This window comes from Mus musculus, chromosome 17 (genome assembly GCF_000001635.26).
Source record: "Mus musculus strain C57BL/6J chromosome 17, GRCm38.p6 C57BL/6J".
NCBI lineage: Eukaryota > Metazoa > Chordata > Mammalia > Rodentia > Muridae > Mus > Mus musculus.
In genome coordinates this window covers 53,975,387-53,990,923 of record NC_000083.6, presented here as the reverse complement: position 1 = coordinate 53,990,923, position 15,537 = coordinate 53,975,387, and the positions used below count along the sequence as shown (strand labels likewise).

The 15,537-nt window shown below is 42.5% G+C and overlaps 1 protein-coding gene across 1 annotated transcript in view; it reads left to right on the top strand.

The window, feature by feature from the left end:
- Positions 1–292: 292 nt before the first annotated feature.
- Positions 293–15,537, top strand: part of Sult1c1 (sulfotransferase family, cytosolic, 1C, member 1) — a 29,017-nt gene continuing 13,772 nt past the window's right edge. The window contains exon 1 of the mRNA NM_018751.2: positions 293–409. The gene's annotated coding sequence lies outside the window, so the exon portion shown is untranslated. The remainder of the gene's footprint in view (positions 410–15,537) is intronic.

The window sequence follows — 15,537 nt, the reverse complement described above, 5'->3', positions numbered from 1 at the left end:
TAAATTAGTCCATTTCCAAGGGCCTCCATGCCCGTTAATATCTGACTCACTGCCTAACAAAGGGACATAACTCTGGCTCCAAGGGAATGCGGAGCTCTCAGGTAGTCTGGTGGCATTCATATAAAAGTGGGCTTACCCTTTCCTTTTTTACCTGTGCATTGCTCTGCAAAACTGGTGCCTGTGTAGCCTGATCTATGTCCCGCCCTAAGCAGGCTCCTGTATTTAGGGGAGGAGAGAACAGGATTAATTAGAAACTACCCACAGGCTTCCCTTGCAGGTGGCATGCATCCGGCAGAACTCAAAAGCTATCCTGGAAGATCCGTCTAAAGACAGTGAAGTCATCAACGGTCAACAAACAGGGAACAGGGAACACAGGCCAAGGTAGAGATCGGTCCTCACCTGACATCCTGTGAGTATTACTGTCTTCCTGGGTTACCCTTGAGAACAGACAGAAGTTCAGGAAGAGGGGAAGGGGTGGTCACTGTTTCTAGCAGAGAAAAGAGTACTACATTTCCAATGATGAAGGAGAAGTGTTTTGCCTCTAGCCCCAGATTTCACAAGTTCTGAGTTCCACTGGTCTTTTGTTAGATTTTTTGTTAGATTTAAGACATGGCTTAGCTGAAGGATTTACAGAATTCTCCCTGATCAAGAACTGTCAAATCCTTTCTTCCCTGAAGGAAGACACCAAAGTTAAATGAATCTGCCATAAAGCAGGGCCAAGATCTCCCCAGTGGGTGATCCTGGCACTGTCCACATTCTGTCCTAGGAGCCACCATGTGCTAGTTGTTCTGAAAGGAACCAAAGTGTGGCCTGACTTGGGAAGCCCAGGCGAGCTGACTGCAGAGTCCGGGTTGAGCCACAACCTTCTGTTATTCCTTCTCCTAAAGAAAGGGTAGCTTCCTTTTTGCTCTTCGCAGGAGGAAGTCAGGCCTTTGCTGTAGACTTTGCATTTGACTGCCTGGTTTCACAGGAGAGTTTTCACAGCTCTTTCCCGAGTGTGGTATGAATACAGGTACCTAGGGATCTCTCAGAATGCTGAAGCCTTGAAAGGTGACAACTTTCCAAGAACACAAGAGAAGCTGAAAGGTATCTTCCAGAAGGATCCAGACCTCAAGACTCCCTAAGAGCATCCTCCTTCAAGTCAGAAACTGATTGATCTACTAAAATCACCCTTAGGTATTAGAGACACAAAGGAATTTTCCCTTGGAGACAGGACTTAATTGGCTGACACAATTGAGTTCAGGGGCCTTCCTGTGATCTCCTGGCAGCCTCAGAGGTGAACACTGCCCCTCCCTGGGATTTGATAATAAAAGCAAAGAGAATAGTCCCAGATCTCCTTGAAATTACCCCACTGGGGCACGGCAAAGAGGCTTTTTGGTTTTTCACCCTTGTATGGGGCTGCTCAGAACAGAACAATGACATAGTAGATAGATTAAGATGCAAGAACATCTATGACCTGATGGGAAGAATTCATAGACCCACAAGAAGATAACTTGGACCCAGCCGTCTGCAGGAGTTCCTGAAGTCAGAGCCTCCAGAGTGGCTCCAGCTCCAGGGTGGATCTAGGGATCCTGAAACTCCCAATGTAGTCAAGGATGAAACCCTCATTTTCTAAGAACTCAAGGGAGCTGGCTTTGTACCAGTGTTATTTTTCCACAGAGAATTCACAGGCCAGGCTATATCTCTAGTAATTGATGCAGGCTAAGCAGGGCTAGGGAGGGAGCAAGCTAGAACTCAAGGCAGAAAAAAAGATGCCTCTAAATGTCATGGGTGGATATATGAGGTGAGTCACTTAACAGCCATAGCAGGAAGCAGGCCTCCATTATATGGTATCACTGCACTAATATTTCCAAGCTTTTCAGACATAGTTCTAGTGGCCAATAGCCAGAAAAAAGTTTAATCATAGAATTTAATTCAAGTTTTCTTAAGTATTGCTGTTTTTCTGTCATTTTTTTCCTAAAGTGAATGTGTTCACATTCACTATCAGTTTAAGAGTTTATTTCTCTAAGAAAATATGATTTTTTTTTCTGTCTTAGTATAAGAACTTGAAAAGAAAATTAAAAACCTTAACACATATATCCTGGATAGTCCTTCCTGCCCGTTTACAAAATACAGGGTTTTTACTTAAGCCACAAATAGGAGATTAAGGAACTTCCAGGTCAGATAGCAAAGCACAACTTGAAAAGTCCTCCAACAACAAACACTAGGCAACTGGATATGTATAGCAAACATCCTGTTAACCCAGAATTGCGCGTGAAGGCAAAGGACATTTCTGGGGATACCAGTTATGAGTTTAACAGGCTGAACAGCTACTCCATGACAAAACGGCTAATATGCCAGCTGGAGCTACATTTGAAGTATTTTTAAATTATAGTGAAATTTCATAATTTCCCTCTTCTTTTTTTTCCCCTCCAATCACTCCCATGACCTCTTTTACCTTAGTTGTTGTTACACACACACACACACACACACACACTCCCAAATGTATAAAAACAATAAGCCCTGTTACTTGTATGATGCTACTTGTGTGTATGTTTTCATGTTGACCACTTGTATTGAAAAATCCACTGGGGGATGGGAGGAGGGTCTTTTCCCTGGGGAAGACAATTTTTCCCACTCAGGGTTTTAATGCCATGAATGTCAGCACAGAAAAGCCTTGCAGCACTGGGAACTGGAAATAAATGGTCAGGTTCAAGCATGGATTCTTCGAAGGATTCTGGAGAAAAGTGGTCCCCTTGGGCTCTGTGGTTCATAGCTTCACAACCATCTGTAACTCCAGCCCAAGAGCATCCACCACCCTATTCTGGCCTCCTTGGTCCCTGAGCAAGCACATGTACAGATATGCATATACTTATACCACTAAATAAACTCTAAGTGGTCCCCTATGAGCAAAAATGGAGACTCAGATGTAGATGAACAACTGTCTTCTCAGTTCTTGTAGGCAAGGACCAGTGCATTAGAGTAAGCCACACAGCTCTTCTGTCCCAACAACCTCAAAGACAGCAGCCAGGATAAGAGCAAACTGTAAGCTAACAATATCCTGAATGAACAGCTCATGTCCTGAACTACCCTGGAAACATAAGCCTTCAACAAAGTTGTAGTACTAGCTCCTATAGAAATGAACTTACTATCATAAACCCTACTCATTGAGGAAAGGAAATGTATTAGAGTCCTAAAACTTCCTAAAAGAGCCCAAGTAGTGGTGAATGCATATAATCTCAGATTTTAGGGAGCTAAGTCCTAAAACATAAAAGAGAGGGATTGAATGGTTGAGGCTAGCAGGCTATTCAATGAATTCAGGCCTATTTACATGGCTTGACACTGTCTCCAAACAAAACAAAATACCCCCAGGACTTCAGGTAATAAGATAAGAGTATAGCATATATTGATACTTATATTTTAAATATAGAATGGTCTTAACCCAAAACTATGGCTAAGTATGTGGAAGAACAGATATTGTGAGGTAGACATTGATATAGAAATATTTCTCTAGGTTGTATAAAATACTTCTTAAAACATCTCCAACCATGCTCTGTGGAACTAGCCAAACTCGTAGGAAAATCAAGACAGATATAAAAGTAAGAGAAGAGCTTTTTGGGATAGGCATGCTCTCAACTAGAGATAAGTCCTGAGACAGCCCATTTCCATAGAAAGTAGGTAGTATAATGAGATCAAACAAAGCTTGACCTTGTAGAAGAGGCATAATACAGAGACAGACCCCTGTGTTGGTGTGGGCATGACCAAGGAAGAGAAAAATTATTCCTGCGAATTTGAAATGACAAGCTGCCTGTCACATATGCATGCAACTCATATCCATATTCCATAATCAGTGGGATGAACAAATGTTATTAATTCAATTTCTTTCTCCATTAATTTGGGTAAAGGTTTGTTAATCTTATTAATCTTTTCAAATAACAAACTCTCCATTTCATTGATTCTTTGTGTAGTTATTTTGATTTGTTGTATTTCATCAATCTTGGCACTGGTTTGGTTCTTTCTTTGTGTCTACCATTTGTTTGTTTCTTTTTGTTTTTGAGACAAGCTCTCACTATGTAGGTCCAGCTGACCTAGAACTCATTATATAGACCAGGAACTCACAGAGATAGATCTGCCTCTGCCTCTCCAATGCTGGGGTTAAACGGGTATGCATTTCTTGACTTCTTTCTTTTCCATTTCTCCAAGGTATTTGGATATAACATTAAGTTATTAATTTGTCATATCAAAAATTTATGTAGGGCTGGTGAGATGGCTCAGCAGTTAAGAGCACTAACTGCTCTTCTGGAAGTCACGAGTTCAAATCCCAGCAACCACATGGTGGCTCAAAACCTTCTGTAATGAGAAACAAATAAAAACCCTATGGGCCGGGAGCAGGGTCAGATTGGGGCTGAAGCAAGCGAGAGAAGGGAAGAGGGGGGGGAATAAAGTTGGGTCCATAAAAATTAAAAAAAAATTATGTAAGCTTTAGTTGCTACAAACTTTCCTTTTGGAATGGCCTTTATTGTGTCCAAAAGGTTTTAGTATGTTGTGTTTTCATTTCATTCAATTTTAGAAAGTTTTGAATTATCTCTTTTGTTAATTTTTTTTTACTCAGTTATCATGCAGAAGACTACCTGTGGGTTCATACATTTCTGTAGTTTCTATTGCTGTTGATGTCTAGTTGTACACTAGAATGGCCAGATTGAATGCATGGTGTTATTTTAATCTCCCAATATAACTTTTATTTTTAATTTTGAGATTATAATTTAATTACAGCATTTCTCCTTTCCCTCTCCTCCCTTCAACACCTCCCATATGCTCCTCTCCATTCTTCACATTCAAAACCATTTTTTTACTAATTGCTATCGAATAGATATTTGTATATAAATATATCTTCCTACATATAACCTGCTTAGATCATATGAGATCAGTTGTGTGTATGTTTACAAGCTGTTTGGCACTAGACAGTAGTTGATACATACTTCTCTGGGGAAGACCACCCTTCCCACTCCCAGCTTTCCTACAATTCTTTATGTAAGGTTAAGGCTGTTGCATGAAATATTAAAAAGCATCCCATGCTACCACCGGCATGGCACCGGTGGACAGGCTGGCCTGTTCTTAGCCCGGCAGATTCTCGGACTCAGAGCTCAGAAACCTCTCTGCCAGGCTTGCCAAGTTCTCATGGCTGGCTGTTGCTACACATGCCCCATGCTTCCAAATTACCATGGCTGGTTAGGGTGTCCTGCCACCTACCTTTCTCTGGAACCCAGTTGAGATGCAATGTTAAACAAAACACCACATAATCTTAGTTTAAGATCAACAATAGCTGGGAGCACAAACTAGTATCCTAATTTTGTAACCTATTTTAAGTTATAAATTCCTCCAATGGCCGATTCCAGTGGATCTGCCACCTAAACTGGGGACCTCTGTCTTCCTACATTATGCCTCCATGCTCTCTCCCATCTGAAAGGAAGTCTTCTTTCTCTTGCATCCCATCTTTCTCTCTGCGACCAGGAAGTCCTGCCTACCCCTCGCCCAGTGATTGGTCCCTTGAAATCTGTTGCGCGCGCTCAACAGGCCAGGAAGAACAACGCTGCTACAGGATCCTTCTGCACACATTTATTCAGTCCTGTTTCTTCTTTCTCCATATATCTCCCTTGTTTATATATCTCCCTTGTTTATATATCTCCCTTGTTTTTATATCTCCCTTGTTTTTATATCTCCCTTGTTTATATCTCCCTTGTTTATATCTCCCTTGTTTATATCTCCCCCGAACCCTGGGCCTCTCACTCCTTTTATACTCTCTCTCATCCACGCACCGCAGGCCACGCCCCCTCGCCAGTCGTGAGGCTTCAGCTAATCAGGGCAGCAGGGGCAAATCTCCACCAAATTGGATTCACCTGTATCCTGGTGCACCTGCGCAGCACTCAAGATGTTTGTGTCTTATATGAGGAAGTCAGGTGCAAGTCATATGACTTAGCTGCAGTCCCTGGCGCCTTTGGGACTGCCGCCACACCCGCTCCCCACAATTCCCCCTTTTTTCTTTTTTGGCAGAGAGAATGTCTGTAGATAGCCCCCCGCAGCCATGCCCCTTACCCGTCCTTGGGTGACAAACAGCATTGGTTTGATCCCTGTCTTAGGTTGGTGACATGCCCAGGGAGTCTTATCACTGACTACCTCTCAATCATGCCAAGCCACTCCTGGGGAGATTGTGTTTTGCTTGCGGCAGGTGCATCAAAAGGCCAGGATGTTAATTAACCTATGGCCAGATCTTAATTGCTGCAAGCAAGCCTCATGGGTGAAGGTAGAGGTCTGATCCCCAGTGTGCAAGCATAGGGGCCCTACACAAAACCATCTCTTAGGCTCATCACCCAGAGAGGTCTTGGCCAGCTCCCGTGTCGTTTTTCCTGAGGGAAGGGAACTAGGACACTGAACCTTCATGCAATCAGACATGCCTTCCACAGGATGCCAACAGCAGCTATCCTCTGTGCAGTGCTTAGCCTCGCACCCCACGGCATAACGCAGCATAATTTCTTTTAGAGCGGCAAACCGAATCTGAGGAGATTGTCCCGCCTCCACTGCAGCAAAAGCCTACGCTACCATGGCGAAAGTGCGGGCCACACACTCTGCACCTAACACATGTGCCAAACACAAAAAACACACACACTATAACAAGCATACATCCCAGGGCTCTCATCCCCGCTCATCTTCCCTGAAGCAAGGGATAGATAGCCAGAGGGGCTATCTCTTTAAGGGGAATTCAGGGATCAAAAAGGCATGGAAAAATTTGAACGTCATGTCGAGCTGGTATCGGCTTCTGGAACACCGAAAGGATCTCCCATCTCGGCTCCATCCTTTGTGCTTGTGGGATCATCCACCACATCCACAGGGGCAACTGGATCAGGAGCCTCATTCTTGCAGCGTCTCACCAATCTCTCCGGCACCCAAAGAGGTTCCATCTGGTCCTGTGGAAACACACAAACAGACCCTCTCGCCCACGTCAACACCTGATCCTGTCGATCCCCAGGGGGATGGACACAATACCTCGTGGTGATGAGACCATAACCTCAATCACCTTGTGTCCATCTGGGGAGTCAATACGCCAAATCTCTGGACAGAAGGTCCACCTATAGGTGGCTGCTGAGGAGGCATAGGGAGGAGGCACAGAAGCTAATTCGCCTTCCTCCTCCACCTCGGCTCTTTTATTTTGTCCTTTCTGTCCACCTGATAACACTGTGTCTCCTTTCTTTTTCCTTTTTCTTTTTAAGCCCTTCTCCTTTTCCGACATACTTTCTTGTTGCTCTGTAAGGATTTTCTGACCTGTCTTGACTGCCTCTACACACAGTTTCAAACAGTAACAGAGTCCATATATCAGAACAAACAAGACCAAAACTATCAGACCTACCCACAAAGGGTCAACGGGAGAAAAAAGCATAACTACACAGCGAGGATCTATTGATCACTACACTGAGGTTATCATAGTTCCTTAACTTGTCCCCAAACCGGGAACCTTAACTTATCCCAAAACCAGGAACCTTATCTTGTCCCAAAGCCGGGAACCTTTCGTTACCTTGTGCCTGCTTCCTGGCAACTTTATATTCCCCTCTATTTTATCCGAGGTCCTTCCCAAACTCCTGGGTTACTTTGTGCCTACTTCCTGGCAACTTTATGCTCACCTCTATTTTATCCGAGGTCCTTCCCAAACTCCTGGGGTCCCAAGTTTCACTCACCTTGAACTTACCCTGCCGGCAACCACTGACTGCTGAAAGTTCTGAACTCGGTGGGGGAGTCGGATCCCCCGCCACCAATTGTCGCGTCCGCTCTTGACCAGCAAGAACGACAGGACCACCAGCCCTTCTAACAGCAGTTTATTCAGTCTTCATCTTTCTTCTTTCTCTTCATCAGTACCGTTCCCCAGCTGAAGAGTTCTGAATCCACGCCGGATCCTTCTCAACAGTCTGTTTTACGGGAACACTTTATTAACCCCTTCTTCCCCGTTATGCAGTTCTGAATCCTCCCTGTAGCAGGGGGTCTTCACTCTTGCCTGAAGATGTTTCTTTTCCCGGGTTTCAGCACCACTTGTTGCGCGCGCTCAACAGGCCAGGAAGAACAACGCTGCTACAGGATCCTTCTGCACACATTTATTCAGTCCTGTTTCTTCTTTCTCCATATATCTCCCTTGTTTATATATCTCCCTTGTTTATATATCTCCCTTGTTTTTATATCTCCCTTGTTTTTATATCTCCCTTGTTTATATCTCCCTTGTTTATATCTCCCTTGTTTATATCTCCCCCGAACCCTGGGCCTCTCACTCCTTTTATACTCTCTCTCATCCACGCACCGCAGGCCACGCCCCCTCGCCAGGCACGCAGCTTCAGCTAATCAGGGCAGCAGGGGCAAATCTCCACCAAATTGGATTCACCTGTATCCTGGTACACCTGCGCAGCACTCAAGATGTTTGTGTCTTATATGAGGAAGTCAGGTGCAAGTCATATGACTTAGCTGCAGTCCCTGGCGCCTTTGGGACTGCCGCCACACCCGCTCCCCACAGAAATCTTTATTCATTAGGGGAAGTTTCTGCCACATAAGGCTTCATGGATTTTTTTCTCCATCCAGTAGTTTGAGCAGTAACATTGATGAAACTAAGTACACTGTAGCTGTCTTCAGATGTACCAGAAGAGGGTGAGGGCGTCAGATCTCATTTCAGATGGTTGTGAGCCACCATGTGGTTGCTGGGATTTGAACTCAGGACCCTCAGAAAAACAGTCTGTGCTCTTAACCACTGAGCCGTCTCACCAGCCCTCTCCTGTATTTCTTTAAAGAAGTTATTTATGTCCTTCGTAAACTCCTCTATCATCATCATGGGATGTGATTTTAAATCAGAGTCTTGCTTTTCTGGTGTGTTGGGGTATCTAAGGCTCACTGAATTGGGAGAACTGATTTCTAATGATTCTAAGTAGCCCTGGTTTCTGTGGCTTATGTTCTTGCCCTTTCCTCTCACCATCTGGTGTTAGCTGGTCTTGCTGTCTCTGACTGTGGCTTGTCCCTCCTGCAAACCTGTGTGTCAGTGCTCCTCAGAGACCAGTTCTCTCCAGGAGGAATTTGGGAATAGAGAGCTGTGGCACAGGGTCAGCTCCAGGTGCAAATGGAAACCAGAAAGATCCTGTCCCAGGCTGCTCCTCAGTTCCTGTGTTCTGAGGTCTCTGGGCGGGTCCTTTTTGAGACAGGTATTTGAGCAGAAGTAGTGCTCACAGGTGTGTCAGCACTCCGCTGAGACCAGCTCTCTCTTGGTGGAACCTAGATATGGAGAGCCATGGCACAGGTTCAGCTCCGGGGTTCAGATCATATTTTACTTTTTTAGGTTGGAGTTTTTCTTCTAAAACATTCTGTAGTGCTGGAATTTTAGATATATATATATATTCCTTAAATTTATCATAGAATGTCTTATTTTTTCTGATTATGGTAATCGAAAATTTTGTTGGGTATAACAACCTGGGCTGGCATACATGGTCTCTTAGGGTCTGCAGCACATCTGACCAAGCTCTTTTGGCTTTTAAAGGTTTCTATTGAGAAGTCAGATGTAATTCTAGTAGATATGCCTTTATATGTTACTTGGCCTTTTCCCCTTGAGGTGTTTTAATATCCTTTCTTTCTTTCTTTCTTTCTTTCTTTCTTTCTTTCTTTCTTCCTTCCTTCCTTCCTTCCTTCCTTCCTTCTTCCTTCCCTCCCTCCCTTCCTTCCTTTCTTTCTTTCTTCTGCTTGTTTAGTGTTTTGATTACTATGTGTCTTGGGTACATTTTTCTACTCCAGCCTAACTGGTGTTCAGCATGTATCTTTCATGTTTAGCATACACCTTGATAGGTATCTACTTCTTTAGGTCTGGGAAATTTCCTTCTATGATTGGTTGAAAATACTTTCTGTGCCTGTTACCTGGGTTGGTTTTCCTTTCTGTATTTTTGATTATTATAATTCTTATATATTTGGTCTTTACATGGTGTTCCATATTTCTGGGATGCTTTTGGAGGGGTTGGGTTCTTTTGGAGTAGGGGTTAGATTTAACATTTTCTTTGACTGGTGTATCCATTTCTTCTATTATGTCTTCAATGCCTGAAATTTTCTCTTCCATCTCTTGTCTTTGACTGGTGAAACTTGCCTCTGTGTTTTCTGATGGGGTTCCTAAATTTTTCATTTTCAGAATTTCTTCAGTTTGAGTTTTTTTTTAATTGATTCTATTTCCTCTTTTGGGTTCTAAATGGCTTTACTCATTTTCTTCCAGTGTTTTCATAGATTTATTTAAAGAATTTATTCATTTCTTCTTTAAGGATCTCTATCATTTTCATAAAGGCTACCTTAAGTTGCTTTTCCTAGTTTCACCTATCATAGAATACTCAGGGCCTTCTTTTGTGGGTTTATTGGGCTCTTTTGGAGACATATTGCACTGCCTGTAATTGATTGTGTTTTCACATGGAATATAGGCATGTGGGATTAGAAAGATTGTAATTCTAGGTAGTGATATTGTTTATTCTGTGATTTCACAGAGAAAAACCAATTCAACCATTTTACACCAAATTTAAAGCAGCTTCATTAAGTATTAAATAATGACCAAGATATGGACTTTGGTAAGGATAACTCCTTGGAATTCCCAGCTGAGTGTCCCCATTTATAAAGACAAACCCATAGGCAACTATACTATCCCATGAGGTTTTTTATTTTCCAAGAACTACAGCTTCCAGCATTCCAGAAAGTTACCTTGTCCTTAGGCAGGTGGGACTTACAGATTAATTTTGGGCTTTATGATATCTGCTCTTCTCTTTTGTGGGTTAAGTGTTTCACTTCTCATTTTTGTTTCCTCTATGGTACTTAGGAGGATGTGGTGGCTGTGATTACCTGGTAGAAAATTCTTTGGTGGTCCTGATAGATGTAACCATTGGACGTTCCAAGTAAAATGTGTTTCTCGTTATTGGGAACTGACTTAAGAATGAAATGAACTGGGACGTGGCTCTGGGGATGATACAAGAGGGAGTAAAGCTAAGTATTCAATGGGTATCTGTTTAGTCCCCTGAGAATGGAAACAGAGTAAGGAGAGGCCACAGCACAAGGTCTACTACAGAGCTTTGGTTGAGACTGGAGGATTTAGAGTTGATGGAATGGAGAGAGAGAGAGGCATAGATCTGTAGTTAGCCTGCTAGAATTTCTTGTCATAGTGGTCTGTGAGTTTCCTGGAAGTGCCTGCTAACGTTGGGGTATAGTACAAATCAGTGAATGTGCAAAAGGAAGTTAGGGGAGGAAGATCTGCGTGATCAACTCAAATGGATACAGGAAGTAGAGGAGTAAGGCTACAGTCAGTGTTCTACAGAGACATGGATAAGACTGGAGAATTTGATATTGAAGAGCAGAGGGAAAAGTGAAGATCTACCTATCTGATTCTCTGGAGGAATGGCCCTTGGTTTCCATGGAATTGGTTATTTGGTTTTAATTAAAGTCAAAGCAGAGTATTGGCTTCTCTTTTCATCTAGAAAAGTCATTCTCAACAAACCCTTTGGGAGTTACATGTCAGATATCTTGCATATCTGATATTTACACTATGTTTTAAAACAATAACAAAATTGCAGTTAGGCTACGGTTGGGGATCACTGCCACATGAAGAACTGTGTTAAAGGGTCGTAGAATTAGAAAGGTTGAGAAGCACTGACCTAGAGCAATCTCCTAGCCTCTTGTTTTGCAGTGTTTACCTTTGAGCAGTTCTCGTATGTGCGGCATGGGTAACATTCTGATTATTCAATGTTTTTCCTTCCATTTAGATTCAGAATAAATGATTTTGGCAAAAAGACCACAGAAAATGTTGTTCAGATTTTAATCCTGTTGACAACTTGTAAAAAATAGTATGGTGAATGAAGAAAAGAGATCACATGAGATTTTCTCACATTTTCTTTATGAGCCTTTTCAGTCTCCTCCTTATCTTTTTCTCCCGGATGATTGAAATGGAACCCAGTCCCTTGTAAATGCTCAATCTCTAAACTACAACATCAACTACAGTAAAAAAATGTATAGAACATATTATTTATCATTTTATTATGAATACAAATGAAATCCAAATTACAAAAACATTGTGAAGATATCCAAATCTGAACTGTGATTGCAATTTATTATATGATTATAATTTCCCATATGGTGAAAAGGGAAAGGAGGGAGAAAAATTGGCAACAGGGTTTTAGCTATCTATAATACTGTACCTATTAAAAGAAATAAGGCAAATTGTTATCTTTTGAGTGTCAGATTTCAGGCTGTTCTTAGATCTATTTTTGTGTTTTGTTTTAATTATTACTATTTTATTTTATTTATTTACTTATTTTGTGACTAGCACTTGGTGCCATATGCCTTTAGTCTCAGGAGGTAGGTGGATCTCTGTGTTTTTCAGGCCAGAATAGTCAAGCCCCAGTGAAGCCAATGCTACATAGTAAGACGTGGACCACCATCTCCCCCCCCAAAAGCAAACAACCCTCCAAATCAAACCACCATATATAGAAAGGAAGAGAGAAAGGAATAAAAGGAGAGAGAGAGAGAGAGAGAGAGAGAGAGAGAGAGAGAGAGAGAGAGGGAGGGAGAGAGAGAGAGAGAGAGAGAGAGAGAGAGAGAGAGAGAGAGAGAGAGAGAGAGAGAGGGAGAGAGGGAGGGAGGGAGAGAGGGAGGGAGGGAGGGAGGGAGGGAGGGAGGGAGGGAGGGAGGGAGGGAGGGAGGGAGAGAAAAGGAAAGAGTAAGGCATTCATGTGCAGAGTAGAGAAAGATGAATGGAAGCATATGAGTGAAGTTCCCACAAATCCATGGGTGAGAGCCTGCCCTAACTACATTGCTAAGGTCAACTGAGAGTTGGTGGATGTCATCTATTCTTCCCTACTGCCATTTCACTTATATGGGACTAGGGTGTTCTTTCTCTTAATACTCCTATACTGTGGCTTTTCCCCCACGAAGTGCTTTCCCTAAGAGGGGAGTAGCTTAGCAACTTTTTGCTGCTCTGACCACAGAATCTCTGCCAGGAGCTTCCAGACATTAGCAACCCCATCTTAAAGGGAAGCACACAAAATATTTACAAGAACCCATAAAAGAGCTTTGAAGAGTCTCTACTTCTTTATGCAGGGTCTGACTATGACAGGCAGGTCTGTTCTATGCCCTGTTCCTCTGACTCCTCAACAACAGACTTTACCACAGGGAGTTTATTCTAGGCTGAGGAGTTTCTAGAGTACTTCTGCCATGTTGTCATTTTATTTTTCTTATCCAGTTATTACGAATCTCTGATCCTAGACCAAAGGATCAAATAAACCTTACTGCTTACTTTCCCCCTGGGAGTATGGGGTTGGTCTCTTTCCAAATATAACGTCCACTGGTACCCTTAGGAATAAGTAGGTAGGCAGGATGAGAAGAGCTGTTACTTTAAGTCTGATTTCACCACATTTGGTACGCAGGTAAGGAGGTAGGCAGATTTCTGAGTTCGAGACCAACCTGGTCTACAGAGTGAGTTCCAGGACATCCAGGGCTACACAGAGAAACTCTGTCTCGAAAAACCAAACAGTAATAATAATAATAATAATAATAATAATAATAATAATAAATACCCTGTGCAAAGTCTGGCTCACCTAGTTTCTGAATGAGCCCATTGTCTATATTTCACTTCTGGTTAGCTGTTGTGTCAGCTTCATATTGCTGCTTAAGAGATTACTACAAATTTGGTGGTTTAAAGCAACATAAGCTTTCTAGCTTCCAGATATAGAGACACAAGTTCTAATGTCAGACTTTTGGTGAGGCTGCTCTACTCGAAGTCCTGGGAAGGTGAAATGGGACTGTCTGCCTGCATTCTTGGCTTCAGCTCTTCCACATTGTGTCTTCAACTCTGTCTCTGTCTGTCTTCATTTCTCTCTGTCTCTGTCTCCCCCTATCATTTTCTGTCTAGATGAGTGGCTGGTTTCAAACTCACTATGTAGCTGAGGGTAATCTTTATCTTCCTTCTTCATTTCTGGGATGACAAGTTTACCCTATCATGCCTGGGTTTCACACACACATCCTATGGAGCTTGTATAACAGTTGGCATTCACAGTCTTGTTATCATGCAGTCATTTCTGCCCCCTAATCGCTGCCATCTTCCCACATTCATCTTACCTCCTAGCTGCAGATCCCGGTTCACCTCCACTGTTTTCACAGTTTCACCTTCCTGATAAGACCACATAGTTGGAATAGCACAATATGTCAGCTTTTCAGACAAGCTTCCTTGCACTTAGTAATGTTCACTGAGATTTCCTCTGTATCATTCTGTGGCTTCATAGAGCATTCATTTTCCATAATAAAGTCAGTCTCTGAGAAAAAAAACAAAAAAAACAAAAATTTCAGAAACCACTCTTACCTCAGGCTACTTTAGAACTTACCTGCAGACCCTCCTGCTCTGTTTCCTCACCCCTGACCTTGGTGAAATGAATTCCTAGGAAAGGTCAACACATCGCCACTAAGTGTGTCACTTCAGAATGAAAGAGGAGGACATGTCCTTAAAAGATAGTTGCCACATATGTTTTCTTTATCCCAGAGTCCTTTCTTTTTCCACCATTTATTTATTCACTTTACATCCTGATCACAGCACATACACACACACACACCCCATTCTCCCAGTCCTACTCTTACAAATTGCTCTCCCGTTACTCCCAACTCTTATCCTCAGAGAAGGGGAAGCCTCCCCTTTCTAGTTCGGAAACCAGAAGTAGAAGATAGGTTTAATGAACCTTCTCAGGTCAAAGCGACTGAGACAGGAACAGCCCACCAGGTAGAGGCCACTGACTTAGGAACCAGAGCACTAGTCCTGCCACATTCCCAGACACTTCTGTAGCTGCCTATAAATAAGTAAGTGCCTGGCCTTCAGAATGGAAAACAAGGCAATAAACTCCACCAGGAAGAAAAGGAAAGATGGGTACCTCAGTGTATCTCACGCAACTGCAGTATGAGAGGAAACAGCTGTTAAGCCACAGAACAGCAAGCTCTAGCCTTTGTTTGATGGATCACTTTGCATGCTATTAAGTGACAGCAGAATTTTCAAAGAATACCTGTCTCTTATAAATAAATAGAGTGGCCATTATAATAACTTTATTGAACTCATATGCAACATCCAGAATTATGGGTGACCGTGTAAACCCTTATTCTGCAAATGAATACCTTACCTCAAAAATTAGCCTAAATCTTCTAAGTTAGCTCTTCAGTATGGTAACTCAGATCTCTCACTCACAAACCTGACAAAACTGAATCTTCATACAAAATGCTGCAACAATACATTAAGCTCTAACTGCAAGTTTCACCTGTTAGATATTTCATTATATCAAACTCTTAGCCACATTCGCAATTGCTAAACCTCCCAAGATCATTCTTATACTCTTAGAACAAAACCAGAAATGCTATGGCTTTTCTTACTTTACTTCTCTATAAAAGGATGTAAGTATATGTGTCTTTGCAGTCCAGACTGGTCTCAAATTCAAAGTCCTTCTGCTTCAGTCTCCAAGTGCTAGGACTAACTACAGGTGTGCAACAGCA